This window comes from Delphinus delphis, chromosome 9 (assembly GCF_949987515.2).
Source record: "Delphinus delphis chromosome 9, mDelDel1.2, whole genome shotgun sequence".
In the NCBI taxonomy this organism is placed as follows: Eukaryota; Metazoa; Chordata; class Mammalia; order Artiodactyla; family Delphinidae; genus Delphinus; species Delphinus delphis.
Genome location: NC_082691.1, coordinates 80826807 through 80842074, shown reverse-complemented (window position 1 = coordinate 80842074; position 15268 = coordinate 80826807). Strand labels below are relative to the sequence as shown.

The window sequence follows — 15268 nt, the reverse complement described above, 5'->3', positions numbered from 1 at the left end:
TTTCACTCAGTTTGGCTGTGAATCTAAAACTGTGCTAAAAAATAAAGTCTGTTTAAAAAGCCCCATATTTTCTAATTATAAATGACATTAATATGGAAGTTTTCTAGAACATGTTTTAAGTGGGCATATATATTTCATACTACTTTCAAATTAACTTATGAAGTAAGTTCAAACTCCTTTATAAAATGAAAATATTGAAATTTTCCAATGGACACCTGATTTTTTTAGCTTTCTGAACCTAACTGCATATAAAAATACAAAAATGTTTTATAAGCTTCTCAACTAAAAAAAATTAACATTCACATGAAATACGCTACAATGAAAGTGATCATATCTTTTGAGTTACTTTGGTAACTTAGTTGCTTCATATATTATATTGAATTTTAACCTATAAAACAAAAGCAAAGCAGAAATTGAAGTAGGCAAAATACAGAGATCAGAGAAAAATATCCAGGTCTTAGTGATCTAATCTGCCAGAGAAGAATTCAGAGTATTTTCCTTTATTGTTGCTCATTTTCTTTATAGGATATAGTGACACATAATGGCCCTAAACACAAAAGTTTTCTACTTAAAATGAAAAAAGAGGCAGTTGCTTATCAGTTTTGGTCTTATTTTTTGAACACCTATCTTACTTTTTAAAAAGTAAGTCTTTATGAGCTTACAAAGAAGCAGAGTTTTATAATCAAAAGATTTGTTCAGTCATACAATCATACAAAAGCGCCTTGAAATTAATTAATGATATAATCTCTATTAATTCAGAAATTAATTAAATCTATCTCATTATTATCTATTCTATAGTATATTTTAATATAAAATATATAATATTTTATTATCATTATTTGTGCATGTATCTTTACTCTTTTCCTAAACTATAATCTCCTTCAGTTGGTATGATCTTATTTATCTATTTATTTGTTTGTTTGTTTATATTTTTTGGCATAGTACTTTTAAAAATTATTATTTATTTATTTTATTGAGGTATAGTTGATTTCCAATATTATATTAGTTATATTAGGTGTACAACATAGTGATTCAAAAATTTTAGACAATATACTCTCCAGAGTTTGGTTTTTAATGTTTACTGAATAAATGTATGAATAAAACTCGAAGAATTTACACATTTTACTTATTCAAATTATAAGCAAGACTGAATTGTGTAGGTGAATATATGACCTTTGCCCTGTTTATTTAATAAAATTTTTTTCTTAATGTCTGACATTCTTTTAACATTTATTGAGCACCTACTATATGTCAGACCCTATTCTGGATACTGGAGATATATCAGAAAATAAAACAGCCAAAACCACCAGCCCACATGGAGCCTCCACTCTTGTGGACAGAGAAAAGCAAAAAATAAATAAGTAAATTGAATAGTGTGTTAGGAATTAGCAGGGAATTGGCAGAGGGGGTACCAGGCATTGGGGTCTGCAGTTTCAAATAGTTGAGCCAGGGAAGGGCTTTCTGAGAAGGAGACATTTGAACAAAGACTTCCAGAGAGTGAGAGTGAGCCACATGAATATCTGGGAGGAGAGCATTCCAGTTTGAGGGACAAGAAGTGCAAAGGTCCTGAGGCAGGAGTGTGCCTGGAGTCTTCCCAGAACAGCAAGAGGACAGTTGTAGCTGGAGTGAGTCAGCAAGTATGAGAGTAGCAGATGAAGTCAGAGAGATCATGAAAAGTTGGATCATGTAAGGTCTTGAAGGTCATTGTAAGAATTTTGACTTTTACTCTGAATGTGATGGGAGGTATTGGAGGATTTGAGCCAAGGAATGGCATAATCTGACCTACATCTTAAATAGGATCACTGTGCTGTAATGTTAAGAACAGACTGCAGAGGCGCAAAGTGGAAGCAGGGAGACCAGTTAGGCAAGAGATGACGGTGCCTAGGACTAGGGCAGTAGCAGAGATGGTAATGAGAAGTGGTCGGTATGTGGATATACTTTGAATTAAAGCCAATATTTGTTTTTTTGATGGAAAGGAATCAAGGATAATAGCAAGGTTTTGAACTGAGCAAACAGAACGATTGAGTTGCTATTGAGAGGGAAGTCTGATGAGGGAGCAGGTTTGTGTAGATTAGAAACTTATTTTGGAAAAGTTAAGTTGGAGAAGCCAGCTAAACATCTAAGAGGTGAAATCAGGTAGCGAGTTGGGTCTACGAGTCATGAGGTTAGCAGGGTGATCTTGATTAGAGACGTGAAATTAAGAGTCATCAGTGTGCAGACGGTGTTTACAGTCCTGGGATGGAGGAGGGCACCCAGAGAATGAGTGTAGTTGGAAAAGATGAGGGGTTCAATAACTGTGATTAAAATATTTGAAAAATGAGAAACAAAGGAAAAGAAAAGGAGGCTGAGTGGCTACGAGATAGGAGGAAAACCAGGAGAGTGTCATGTCCTGGAGTGAAATTAAGAAAGTATTTCAAGACAGGTGGAACATACAGTCTTGTTGTGTTAAATGTTGCTGACAAGTCAAGTGAGATGCAACTTGACAGTGCCCATTGATTGGATTTATAGATGGGAGTGACATCCACAGAAGTGGGGCTAAAGGGGTGGGGCGGAGGGGAAAGAGCTTGATCATGTATAAAAGAGAGAGTGGGAAGAGACTGTAAACTTTTGAGCAGTTTTACTCTCAAAGAAATGAGAGAATAGAGTGATAGTTAGTTGGAGAGCACCGTAATGAAAAGTATGTGTGTGTGTCTGTTTTAAGAAAGTGAGAAAGAAGCATATTTGTGTGCTGGAATGATACAAAAGAATGCTTGTCAGGAGAAAGACTTGCTGGAGCAAAGTTATTGAGAGACACCTAGGATTAGGGTCCAAGGTACAGGTGGAGGGATCTAGTACATTCCACCTGCCACGCTGGGAGCTTTCCCAGGAACTCTGTCTAGGAAATGTTGCTCTAACAGTTTTACAAAAGAGAAAACTGAGACTCAGAAAATTTAAGTAATTTGTAAATGTAATACAGCTAGTAGAAGGCAGAGCTGAATTTCAAGTTGTATTCTGCTGTAAATCTAGCGCTCTTTCCAAGTTCTCACAGCTGGAGAGCCATTAAAATGGCAACTTCATTGTGGTATTTAATGCTGTGCACATGACTGGAGAAGAAGTTGAGAAAATGTGCTGAGGTACACACTGCTTACTAATTATCTAGGGCTCAATTTGTACAGTACAGTAAAGCTCTTTACGCTTTAGCCCCCCAAACACATTCGCCCCTACACGAGGGGGATGAGGATGATTGGACAGAAGCGTGATCTAAAAAAAAGATTTACTGTGGGAAGAGTTCCAAATTATAGTGGGGTTTTTTTCCCCCTAATGTGTTCTCTAATATAAAAGAGATATTTGAAAATGCATTCTATTTTGACTATATGTTAAGCTTCGTAAGTCCTGCAGAAGTAAAAGAAATGATATAAAACATGATATTCTTGCAGAAAGATTTTAATGAGAGCACTGTTAGGACCTTACTCCCTGGGCCAGTAAGTTTGTTGTGATCCTTGTACATTATTGATTTTTAACCCGTGTCAGCAGTCTTTTCAGAGTTTGGTCATTGGTCAGATTATCTCCCGGTGAGAGGATAGGAGTGAATCCGCATAAACTCAGTCCTACAATTATCAGAGGTCAAAGGGAGGGACCTATAGTTGGCTGAATAGTAGCTCCCTTCCATACACAAAGGACATACTGGACAAAAGCCAGCACAGCAGTGCTTGAATGGCCTCATCCCTTGGAGATAAATTAGGGCTAGGAGTGGTGGAGTATTATTTTATTAGTTAACTTTAGTTAACAAATTTAATGAATATATTCTATATACTTAGCTCTCCTCCACTGAAGAGGTATCAGTGCACAAAACTGCTTAAAAAAATCTCTGCTTTTTGTGATGGTTACAATCTAATGGGGACAGATAGATAATAAGCAATAAGGATAATTGACAAGTAAATTTTACGGTATGCCACAAGCTAATAAGTGGTATGGAAAAAAATATATCAGGGTAAGGGGGATTGAAAATGGGGGGAATTATAGTAGTTATAAATCTTGTCTTTGATGCTAACACTCCAAATAAGGACATGCATATTCTTAAAGCAGAGAATGACTTCCAAATCAGCAGAAAGAATTTTCTTATGTCTTACATATAGTGTTTACTGCTTTTAGTATAAAGGCAGTAGTACTGAATTCTGAGGCACAGCAGTGGTGTGGGAATTGGATGAACTTAACTGTCACCCTTTGAAATCCTTGTTTCTGACAGGTCAGATATTTCAAAATCTCTTGTTAAGAACACTTTGAGCATGTTCCTTTCTTGGGGACATTTTCATCTTTAACAATAACCAACTTAGAGAAAGTAGGACAGAGCAACTAGGATATTTTGAAAACAACAAAGAAACAGATGCTTCATTGCTAACTGCTTGGCACTCTGAAACTCTGAATATTTAAAAAGCATCAATTGTATTTCTAAAATTCGAGCAAGGTCATAGGCTGACAATGCCATCCTGTAAAACTCTTATCATAAAACTAATGAAATCGAAAACTAGTGATATTTTACAGGGCAGTAAAAGGAGGAAGGAAGATCAGGTAATTATTTTTGTATTTCCCCACATCCAGTGCTTGTCAATGAGAAGCTGCAGGGGCGAGACTATCTTAGATTATTTCTGCATCCCCAGAGCTGAGCACAGGATCTGATATAAAGTATGCTTGTTCTCAGATCCTGAAGTTCCAAACAATCACTCAGGATACTCACTAAAAATGTATAATCTTGAGTTCCACTGTGTGGAATATACTTATACTAACTTATACTGACCAAATATGTGCTGTTCATGAAATTCAGATTTAAATCTGGCAACCCTAATATATAATTAAAATTGAGAATGTGTATCCCATACGTCTAAGGACAGATTTCATAGCTATGAGACAATCACCTACCTGGGTAACAAGGGTCTATAAATTAATTCAGTTTTCTATGGCTCTGAAAAGACTAAATTCTCTTACTTGGCCCCAAAGTAGGTTTGTTTATTTCCGTCTGTTTTGAGGCTAGAAATTAACACTGGCTTCTCAGCTTGGAGGTAACAGTGATTAGTCATATAGTGGGACTCAGTAGGTGAGTCTGATGTAATAAACATTATTGAGAAACTTCTTAAATCAAATATCCTGATGACATTATTGCAGCATTTTTTGTATATGAAGATTATGAAGGGAATAATCCCTTCATAATAAGGGATTATTATCATATTATTATCATATTATATCATATTATTATCTCATATCATAAGGGAATATCCCTTATGAAAAGGGAAAATCTAGCTATTTCAGTTTGTGTATATTCGTGTTTCAATGAAAAATGCCAACTGTTAACTTATTTGGATGGAGATCAATGTTCTAACCACTCTTTAGTTCTTAAAAATTCTCATAATGAAATGATCATAAAAGTTTCTGCAGACTGGCTGATTATTTTTATTCCTCAGGTATGCTCACCCCTGTTTCATTTTATATTCAAGCTGATTGATTTTCATTGATTCTGCTCCACCATCGGGGACTCCAAACAAACCAGTCCTAAAAAGTTATGGTGATGGCAGTAAGGAAAGGAAATGGTTCAAGATCCCCATAGAATTAGGAAAAGACATTTTATAAGTTTTCTGTTGCTGTGTAACAAATTGCCACAAATTTGCAGCTTAAAACAACTTCCATTTATTGTCTCACATTTTCTGTGGGTTGGGAGTATAGGCACAGTTTAACAGAGTTCTCTGCTTGGAGCTCAAGGCTGCAGTCAAAGTGTTAGCTGGGGCAGGGATCTCATCTGAGTCTTGGCGTCCTCTTCTAAATTTCCACGTTTGTAGGCAGAATTCATTGCATTAAGTTTTTAAAATTTGAGGTGTCTTGCTTCTTTAAGTCCAGAAAACAGAGAGAGTCTCTGACTTCTGCCTCTGACTTCTAGACCCTCTTGTAAAGGACTCACCTGATTAAGTCGGGCCCACCGAGGATAATTTCCCTTTTGATAACTTAAAGTTCACTGGTTAAGGAACTTAATTACATCTGCAAAATCCCTTTATCTTTGCCATTTAATATAACATTATCACAGGGGTGACATTATTTAATATAAATTATCACAGGGGTGACATCTCATTCCAACTAATAGTTGGAAGCAAGAGTCTCAACTACACTCATGGGAGAGGATTATATAAAGGTTTGGGTCATTGGGGGTTATCTTCGAAATTGACCTACTATTTTGCTTACAGAATTAACTTTCAGATCTCAGCCAATTTTGGAAATAAGTGAGATAAAAAGATAATTAAACTCCCCTCTATGAGATATAAATGTGTATTTGGAGAATTAGTGAGCAAAAAAGAAAAGGAGGTCAAAAGAAATAGAGAAGGTAGGCCCAACATTATGGTTCTAATAAAAAAGATTATCAGTGAAAATTCAGGGACCAGAGTGTTCAATAATTTTATGATAAGTACCATCTAGAATTCAATGTAAAATTATTTGCTTACATGTATAATTATTTGCTCACTTGCATTTAGTGGAATTATTGGTTCATTTATATGTGGAATTAAAAAAAAAAACAACCAAGCTCATAGGTACAAAGGACAGATTGGTGGTGGCCCGAGATGGGGAATGAGAGTGGGTGAAATGGATGAAGGGGTCAAAAAGTACAAACTTTAAGCTATAAAATAAATTGTCATGGGTATGTAATAAGCAACTTAGTGACTATAGTTAATATTCAAATATTTATTGCATATTTGAAAGTTGCTAAGAGAGTAGATCATAAAAGTTCATCACAAGAAAAAAATTTGTAACTGTATGGCGATGTATGTTAACTAGACTTATTGTGGAGGTCATCTTGTAATATATATGGATATCAAATCATTACGTTGTACACCTGAAACTAATATAACATTATATGTCTATTATACCTCAATAAAAAATTACCTGCTATAATGTTTTTGGAATATAAATCTCTACAGTGTCCCAGAATCTCAGAAAAGCTTGTTGCACGTAGGTTACATATAGAAACCGAGAATTGATAACTAATAATATAGATAATTATGACTCCTTGGATATATTGTGTATACTGCAGGTTTTCCACCATATATGTGGTCAGGATTTGAGTCCATTTTTCTTAAATATTGCAAACAAGATGATCCCAATAAACTGGAAGTCTTGGGAACATTTAAAAATTTAATTTATAGGTTACATATGTTTCTGTCTGAGAAGAGAACAGTAATTAGAAATTGTCTTAAAATATATAGCCAAACCTACCTCAAGATAGGCCAGGAGAATATGGTTCATTCTGAAATGAGGGCAAGCAAGTAAACTTCAGGGTCATAAAACAAACAGACAAACAAATACTTAAGCTTCTGTAAAGAAGAACTTAGAAATGTTTTTATTGTATTGGCAAGTGGTTGCTGTCATATAGCCTTCGCAACCTGGTAACACAATTCCAGATATTACCTGTGTCAGCAAAATGCTGCCCTTCAGACAGATGACAGTTTATTAGATTTTCAAAATTGCACTTTTCGTGATAAAAATCACCTCAGGACTCAAGTACAAAAGAAATGACATGTGTTTATATGAGTTTGATTCAGAGATCAGAAGAAGTGAAATATTAATGCTATTTATTGAATGTTGTAACATTCAATACCTGCTGAGTATAAATGTACACAAAGTCAGCATAAGATTCCTTCTGTCTATGAGAGGATTGAAATCATACAAGAAGCGTTCAATCTATCAAAATTAGAAAACATTTTGGTGTTTGGTCCTCAGCTTTTGGTCTTGTTTATGGTTTCCTTTGCTGTGCAAAAGCTTTGAAGTTTCATTAGGTCCCATTTGTTTGTTTTTATTTCCATTACTCTAGGAGGTGGGTCAGAAAGGATCTTGCTGTGATTTATGTCATAGAGTGTTCTGCCTATGTTTTCCTCTAAGAGTTTGATAGTTTCTGGCCTTACATTTAGGTCTTTAATCCATTTTGAGCTTATTTTTGTGTATGGTGTTAGGGAGTGATCTAATCTCATACTTTTACATGTATCTGTCCAGTTTTCCCAGCACCACTTATTGAAGAGGCTGTCCTTTCTCCACTGTACATTCCTGCCACCTTTATCAAAGATAAGGTGACCATATGTGCGTGGGTTTATCTCTGGGCTTTCTATCCTGTTCCATTGATCTATCTTTCTGTTTTTGTGCCAGTACCATACTGTCTTGATTACTGTAGCTTTGTAGTATAGTCTGAAGTCAGGGAGCCTGATTCCTCCAGCTCCTTTTTTCGTTCTCAAGATTGCTTTGGCTATTCGGGGTCTTTTGTGTTTCCATACAAATTGCAAAATTTTTTGTTCTAGTTCTGTGAAAAATGCCAGTGGTAGTTTGATAGGGATTGCATTGAATCTATAGATTGCTTTGGGTAGTAGAGTCATTTTCACAATGTTGATTCTTCCAATCCAAGAACATGGTATATCTCTCCATCTATTTGTATCATCTTTAATTTCTTTCATCAGTGTCTTATAATTTTCTGCATACAGGTCTTTTGTCTCCTTAGGTAGGTTTATTCCTAGATATTTTATTCTTTTTGTTGCAATGGTAAATGGGAGTGTTTTCTTGATTTCCATTTCAGATTTTTCATCATTAGTATATAGGAATGTGCTGGCAAGATTTTTTTTTTAATTGAAGTATAGTTGATGTATAATATTGTGTCAGTTTCAGGTATATAGCAAAGTGATTCAGATATATATACACATATCTATTAGATTATTTTCCATTATAGGTTATTATAAGATATTGACTATTGTTCCCTGTGTTATATAGTAAATCCTTTTTGCTTATCTATTTTATGTATAGTAGTTTGTATCTGTTAATACCATAGTCCTAATTTCTCTCTCCCCTTCCCTTTTCCCTTTGGTAACCATAAAGTTGATTTCTGTGTCTGTGAGTCTGTTTCTATTTTGTTTATAGGTTCATTTGTATTATTTTTTAGATTCCACATATAAGTGATATATAATATTTGTCTTTGTCTGACTTACTTCACTTAGTATAATATTCTCTAGGGCCATCTGTGTTGCTGCAAGTGGCAATATTTCATTCTTTTTTATGGCTGAGTTATATTCCATTGTATGTGTATATATATATATATATATATATATACACACACACACACACACCCCCCACATCTTAAACCAATTATCTATTCATGGGCATTTGGGTTGTTTCCATGTCTTGGATACTGTAAACAGTGCTGCTATGAACATTGGGGTGCATGTATCTTTTCAAACTGTAGTTTTTTCTGGGTATATGCCCAGGAGTGGGATTGCTGGGTCACATGGTAACTCTATTGTTAGTTTTTTAAGGACCCTCCATACTGTTCTCCATAGTGGCTGCAACTATCTACATTCCCACCGACAGTGTAAGAGGGTTCCCTTTTTTCGGCACCCTCTCCAGCATTTATTATTTGTAGAATTTTTGATGATGGCCTTTCTGAACAGTGTGAGGTAATACCTCATTGCAGTTTTGATTTGCATTTCTCTAATAATTAGCGATGTTGAGCATCTTTTTATGTGCCTGTTGGCCATCTGTATGTCTTCATTGGAGAAATGTCTATTTAGGTCTTCTTGCTGGCAAGATATTTCTAATGCACAAGATGAAAGGACAGGATAAGTGACAGAGCTAGTTACCAGAAATTAGGCTTTCTTGTATTACATCATGGCCCTCTCATTTGTTTCCTCCTCCATCTCTCTCACCCTCTCTCTCTCTCTCCTTCTCTCTCACTCTTACTCTCTCTCTCTCTCACTCTGTCACTCTCTCTCTCTCTTAATTTATATATCTATATACCTAAAGGTTAAGTGAAAGAAACTAGTTTGGCTAATTAAGGTAAAATGATACTAAGAAACATGGCACACAAAACAGACAGAGGTTAAAAGGATGCTTTTCAGATTTCTCTCAGAACCTCCAAGAAAATCAGAGTCACACTGCAAAAACAAACAACTCCCTTTGGAGGGGGAACTTATTCACTTAGTGGCATCAAATCACACATTAATATAGAGAGTGAGGTAAGCTTCGTGTTTTGGCCAATTGTAGTCTCTATTAATAAATTTTAGAGGGTGACTTTATCAGTTATTTTCATGGTTTAGTATATTCATAATTAATCTATAAATAACATTCTAGAAAAATTTCTTATTGAGTTCTCTGCAAACATTCCTTCTTCTCCTTTTGATTCTGCTCTCGTCACTGCTGTCAGAACTCTATCTCTTAAGCAACTTATCTAATTATTTATTTCCCATGACTTGCACATTTCTATTAAATCCAGATGGCTTTCAGGAAACAATACTAAAGCCTCTGGCTAGGCATTCAATGCCCCTCCTCATGTGGCCTGAAATGACCTCTATGACCTTATTTTCACACATGCATCTCAACTCCATAGACCTACTCACGTGACTCTATTCAGGAACACTTATGTCTCATCCTTCAATAAATATTCCGTATCAAATATTCCGTATCATTTCATGAGACTAAGTGGCTGCAAATGCTGTCGCTTTGCCTAGAATATCATTCCTCCTTTTATGCCTGACAAATTCTGCTCAGGCTTCAGGATCAAGTGTAACTTTATTTATTTGTGAACCCTTTCCTGAATCCTGTGGGCAAGCAATCTTTTCTTCCTCTGAGTTCCAGGAGATAGTTTTTCTCCCTATTATAACATGTGCTACATTGCGTTGCAGTTTATCTGTTTCCATATTTGACTTCTCTGTAAACTGTAAGTTCATCTGGTACCAGGATTGTCTAACTCATTATTAATTCCACAGCACATGATATGGTGTTTGTGACCAGCAGATAATCGATAAATGTTTGTCAAATTAAATTAAAGCTCCAGAAGCTCTATTCTTTGTTGCAAAAATTTCTGGGATTGATTCTTTAAAAAAAAAAAAACTTTACTTTTTTAAATAAATATTTGGAGTCCTGATTTTATGTTCTAAGTAGGACGTAGTAGGTTACAGTAAGCCAATACTCCTACTGTAGCAATGTGAAGGTGGATAAGTTGCAAAATTGTAGTGTTAAAAGGTTTCAGAAATCTACGGAATCAACAAGGACTAGGTGGAATAAAATTATAGAGGGGGAGGCAGACGCCGCCACCCCAGAACCTCCTGTGCTGCCCGACCATGGTCAACCCTACCGTGTTCTTTGACAGCGCCGTCGATGGCGAGCACTTGGGCCACGTCTCCTTCGAGGTAAGGGACCTGGAAACCACGAAGTGACTGCTCATCCAATCCATAAAGTTATGTTAACAGACTGGAGCTGTTTGCAGACAAAGTTCCAAAGACAGCAGAAAACTTTTGTGCTCTGAGCACTGGGGAGAAAGGCTTTGGTTATAAAGGTCCCTGCTTTCACAGAATAGTTCCAGGATTTATGTGCCAGGGTGGTGACTTCACACGCCGTAATGACACTGGTGGCAAGTCCATCTATGAAGAGAAATTTGATGATGAGAATTTCCTCCTGAAGCGTACGGGGTCCTGGCATCTTTTCCATGGTAAATGCTGGCCCCAACACAAACGGTTCCCAGTTTTTCATCTGCACTGCCAAGACTGAGTGGTTGGATGGCAAGCCTGTGGTCTTTGGCAAGGTGAAAGAGGGCATGAATATTGCTGAAGCCATGGAGCGCTTTGGGTCCAGGAATGGCAAGACCAGCAAGAAGACCACCATTGCTGACTGTGGACAAATCTAATAATAAATTTGACTTGTGTTTTATCTTTAAAAAAAAAATAGAGGGAAACTGTATACAAATGATCTTTGCATCACCAGATATTTTTTTCTTGCGGAGGAATTGCCAGTTCTTGTGTGAACTGAGGGTCAGGGTTGGCCCCTGTGCAGAGCCTCTGCTGGGGAGAGAGAAGTAGGAAGGCCTTTTGCTATTGTGTGGATCTGGAGCTGCAAATTGGAATCTTGAGGAACCACAAACATTTGCAATCATCAAAGACAGAATTTAAATTCACATGAAATATTTACCAAGTCAACCATCTGATGGGCCATAAAGAATTGCCAGAAATTTCAAAAGATTTGAATAGCTTAAAGTATATTCTCTGATCACAATACAATTAACTTAGAAGTCAATAAAAAGATAACAAGAAAAGCCCCACTGTCTGGAAATTAAAGAAAACATCTCATATATGAATAATTAAGAAATCAAATGAGAATTAGTTTGAACTAAATCGTAATGAAGTTACAACATATTTAAACTTGAGGGTTGCAATTAAAGCATAGTGAAATCAATGGTTACAGGGAGATGTATGCTTGTAAACATATATATTAGAAAAAAGGTTAAAATTTAATAATTTAAAATTCCATCTCAAGGAGCTAGAAAAACAACATATCAATCCTGTGGAAAAGAGAAGAAAATAAAGATAAGATCAGAAACAAATGGAATAGAAGGATAAAATCAACTAAGCTAAAAGCTTTTAAAAAACTTTTAATAAAATTAATAAAGCTCTAGCAGAATGTTTAACAAAAATAAAGGAAATCAAATTATCATTACCAGAAATTTGAAATCCATTACTACTGGGTTGGCCAAAAAGTTCGTTCAGGGTTTTCCTTAAATAAAAATCTTCCCACAAAGAAAGTGCTTGAATAGCTGCAAATATTTAAAGAAGAAATTAACACCCAGTCACCCAGTTTATGCAGCCTCTCCCAGATAATAAAAACAGGGGAAGGAGTTTTTTTAAGTGATGCCAGCATAATCCAAAACCTGACAAAGACATTATGGAAAAGGAAAATTAGAGAACAATCTCCCATACAGATGTAAAAATTATTAACAGAACATCTAAATTAAATCTAGTGGTATTCAAAAAGGAAAATGCAGTACAACAAAGTGGAGTTTACCCCACCTATGAAAGGCTAATTTCACATTTCAAAATGAACATAATTCACAGTATTAACAGAGAAAAGGAGAAAAATATATGATTTTCTCAATAGATGCATCGTTAGCTTTTGATTCAATATCCCTTCTTGATAAAATAAAACTCTTAGCAAACGATTTATAGAAGGGAATTTCCTTAATCTGATAACGAATGTTTACAAAACACCGACAGCAAACATCATATTCGATGGTAAAATATTAAAAATGTTCCCCTTAAGATCAGGGGAAAAAAGGTATGCCTATTCTCACTATTTTTATTTAGTATTGTACTGGGTGTTTTATTCAATGCATTAAGATAAGAAAAAGAAAACTCACTCAGACACACACATCAAATATCTAGCAGTTTCCTCGGTTCTCTTTGTGCTTTGAGACATGCCCGTCCACATCTGATGCTGCAACTTTCCAATTTCAGGAAACACTTTTACCACTTCACAAAACTTGCAAGCTGGGACCCCTCCGATGCTCACAAGCAACCTTAAATCACTTTCAAAGTGAAGTGTCATAGTAGTTATTATGCTACTTATGAATTTCTGGACCATACATAAAACTGTTACCACTTTTATCAGACTCCTATTTTTTTATGTATGTGTCACTGGTGACGTTTGTGAGCCTTATGCCCCTAACCCATTTTCCCCATAAGCCCTGTGGTTTTTGTTGTGAGATTTTTGCATAGCATAGTGATTTTCAGGGACCTATATATCTATATGTAATGGCAAAACTGCCCATGAAATTCACTGAAAGTCAATCAGTGTTTTTATGTGTAAAATTTTTCTCAAGGTAATTGAAACAAAGTGTGACTTTGGACTCATTTTCAAAATAAATAAGAAGCTATTAGGTATTTGACTCTGTGCCCATGTTCACATGTGTTCAGGAATTCTTTTCCTCTCAGAATAACACTTTTGCTATTGTGTAACACTGCTCTCTGCAGAAAACATATTATAAAGATTAAAAAAATTGACTTTCTACATATTTATCCAATAGACAAAATTGTGTTAAAGGCATCGAGCCTAAACTAGTCAGTTCACGCCACTTCTAACAAGAGGTCCTCAGCCCCTTTGGTGACGGCACGTGTCGCAGGTTGCAATGAAGTGGGTTAACGTGGATGTTAGTCATGTGGGATTTAGAGCTGCCTAGAATGCGGTAATACAAATAAAGAATATACTCTCACAGGAACAAAATGGTAGTTTTAAGGCAGTGGTGCAAAATTTGATAGCTTTGGGATGGGTAGGTATGTTTTTAATGAGGTATTTGGAAAATATTCATAAAGAATAAGCTGTCTGTGATACGAGCTGTTTAATGTCATCTGATGGGAATATGATGAGGAAGAACATTTTTAGGACAAGCTTTATGTAACATTGATTGCCACAAAAGGACTGTCTTGTAAAAAAAAACATAAAGACCGCACCCCAGATTCCTTATTGTAACATGAAAAACAATAATAACTAGACACAAAGTTCAAAAGGAGCTTGGGGAGTTCTAGTATCTGACAGCTTATGCATCTAATTACGATATGTCACCAGAAGTCTGATTATGTTGGAGGGAGGGAAGGAGCGGGTGGGAGGTGATGAGATGGCAGTGCCTAAAACAAAGGATAACATTGTCTCTTTGTATCTGGATCGCTGTTCTTTGGATCATAAGGGAATCTGCAGTGTGAATGAACTCTTTGCCCTGTTGGTGCAAGAAACGAAGTGTTGCTGCTAGCTTGGGCACTGTCACTTGATGCTTTGGTATGAATACGGCAATGATACTTATCTTGTTTGGTTTGTTTCATATTTTAGTGTTCACAGAGAGTATTTTAAATTTCAAACCATTTGATTCAACTTGAAGTCTCTACCTGCTCTTTTAGGGCACAGATAGGAATGGTGGGATTAAGGGGTGCTTTCTGACTCATCTCTTTCAATCCTGGCCAATACAAGAGGAACGGAGCCATACAGCTGTGGAGAGTACAGCCAGCCTCCCTCCCCTGCAGGGAGGCAGATTCCAGGCCCCCCGAGGATCCCACAGAGGCCTTCAGACTCACCTTTGCCAGCCTTTGGCAGGCTGGCTTTTATTCCCAAGAAAAAGAGAGTCAATTAAATGAACTTCCACAAAACTGAGTCCTGTATTAAAGGGACCTAGGAATGCCAGAATACAGCTTTGGTAAACTGCTTCGGTGGGTGAAAGAGTGTTGTTCTGTAGATCTCCTGCTGCACTGTGTGGTTTTGAATTGCCTGCTGAGAAAGACAAGCCTGATTTTCCTCTGTGCCCCTGGCAAGCCTGTGTAGCTCTAAAGGTCAGAAACGAGATTAATAAGGGTACACACAAGCAGAGTTTCCAAATTACCTCTTTACCCATATATCGTTCATGCATTATTCATCAGCTCTTCTACTGTGTGCTGAGAGCTGGGATAAGCACTGGTGAACAAAGACA

The 15268-nt window shown here is 36.3% G+C and overlaps 1 pseudogene; it reads left to right on the top strand.

Annotated features, from left to right (window-relative positions):
* The first annotated feature begins 11108 nt into the window (after positions 1-11108).
* LOC132430733 (peptidyl-prolyl cis-trans isomerase A-like) lies at positions 11109-11671 on the top strand (annotated as a pseudogene).
* Positions 11672-15268: the final 3597 nt, after the last annotated feature.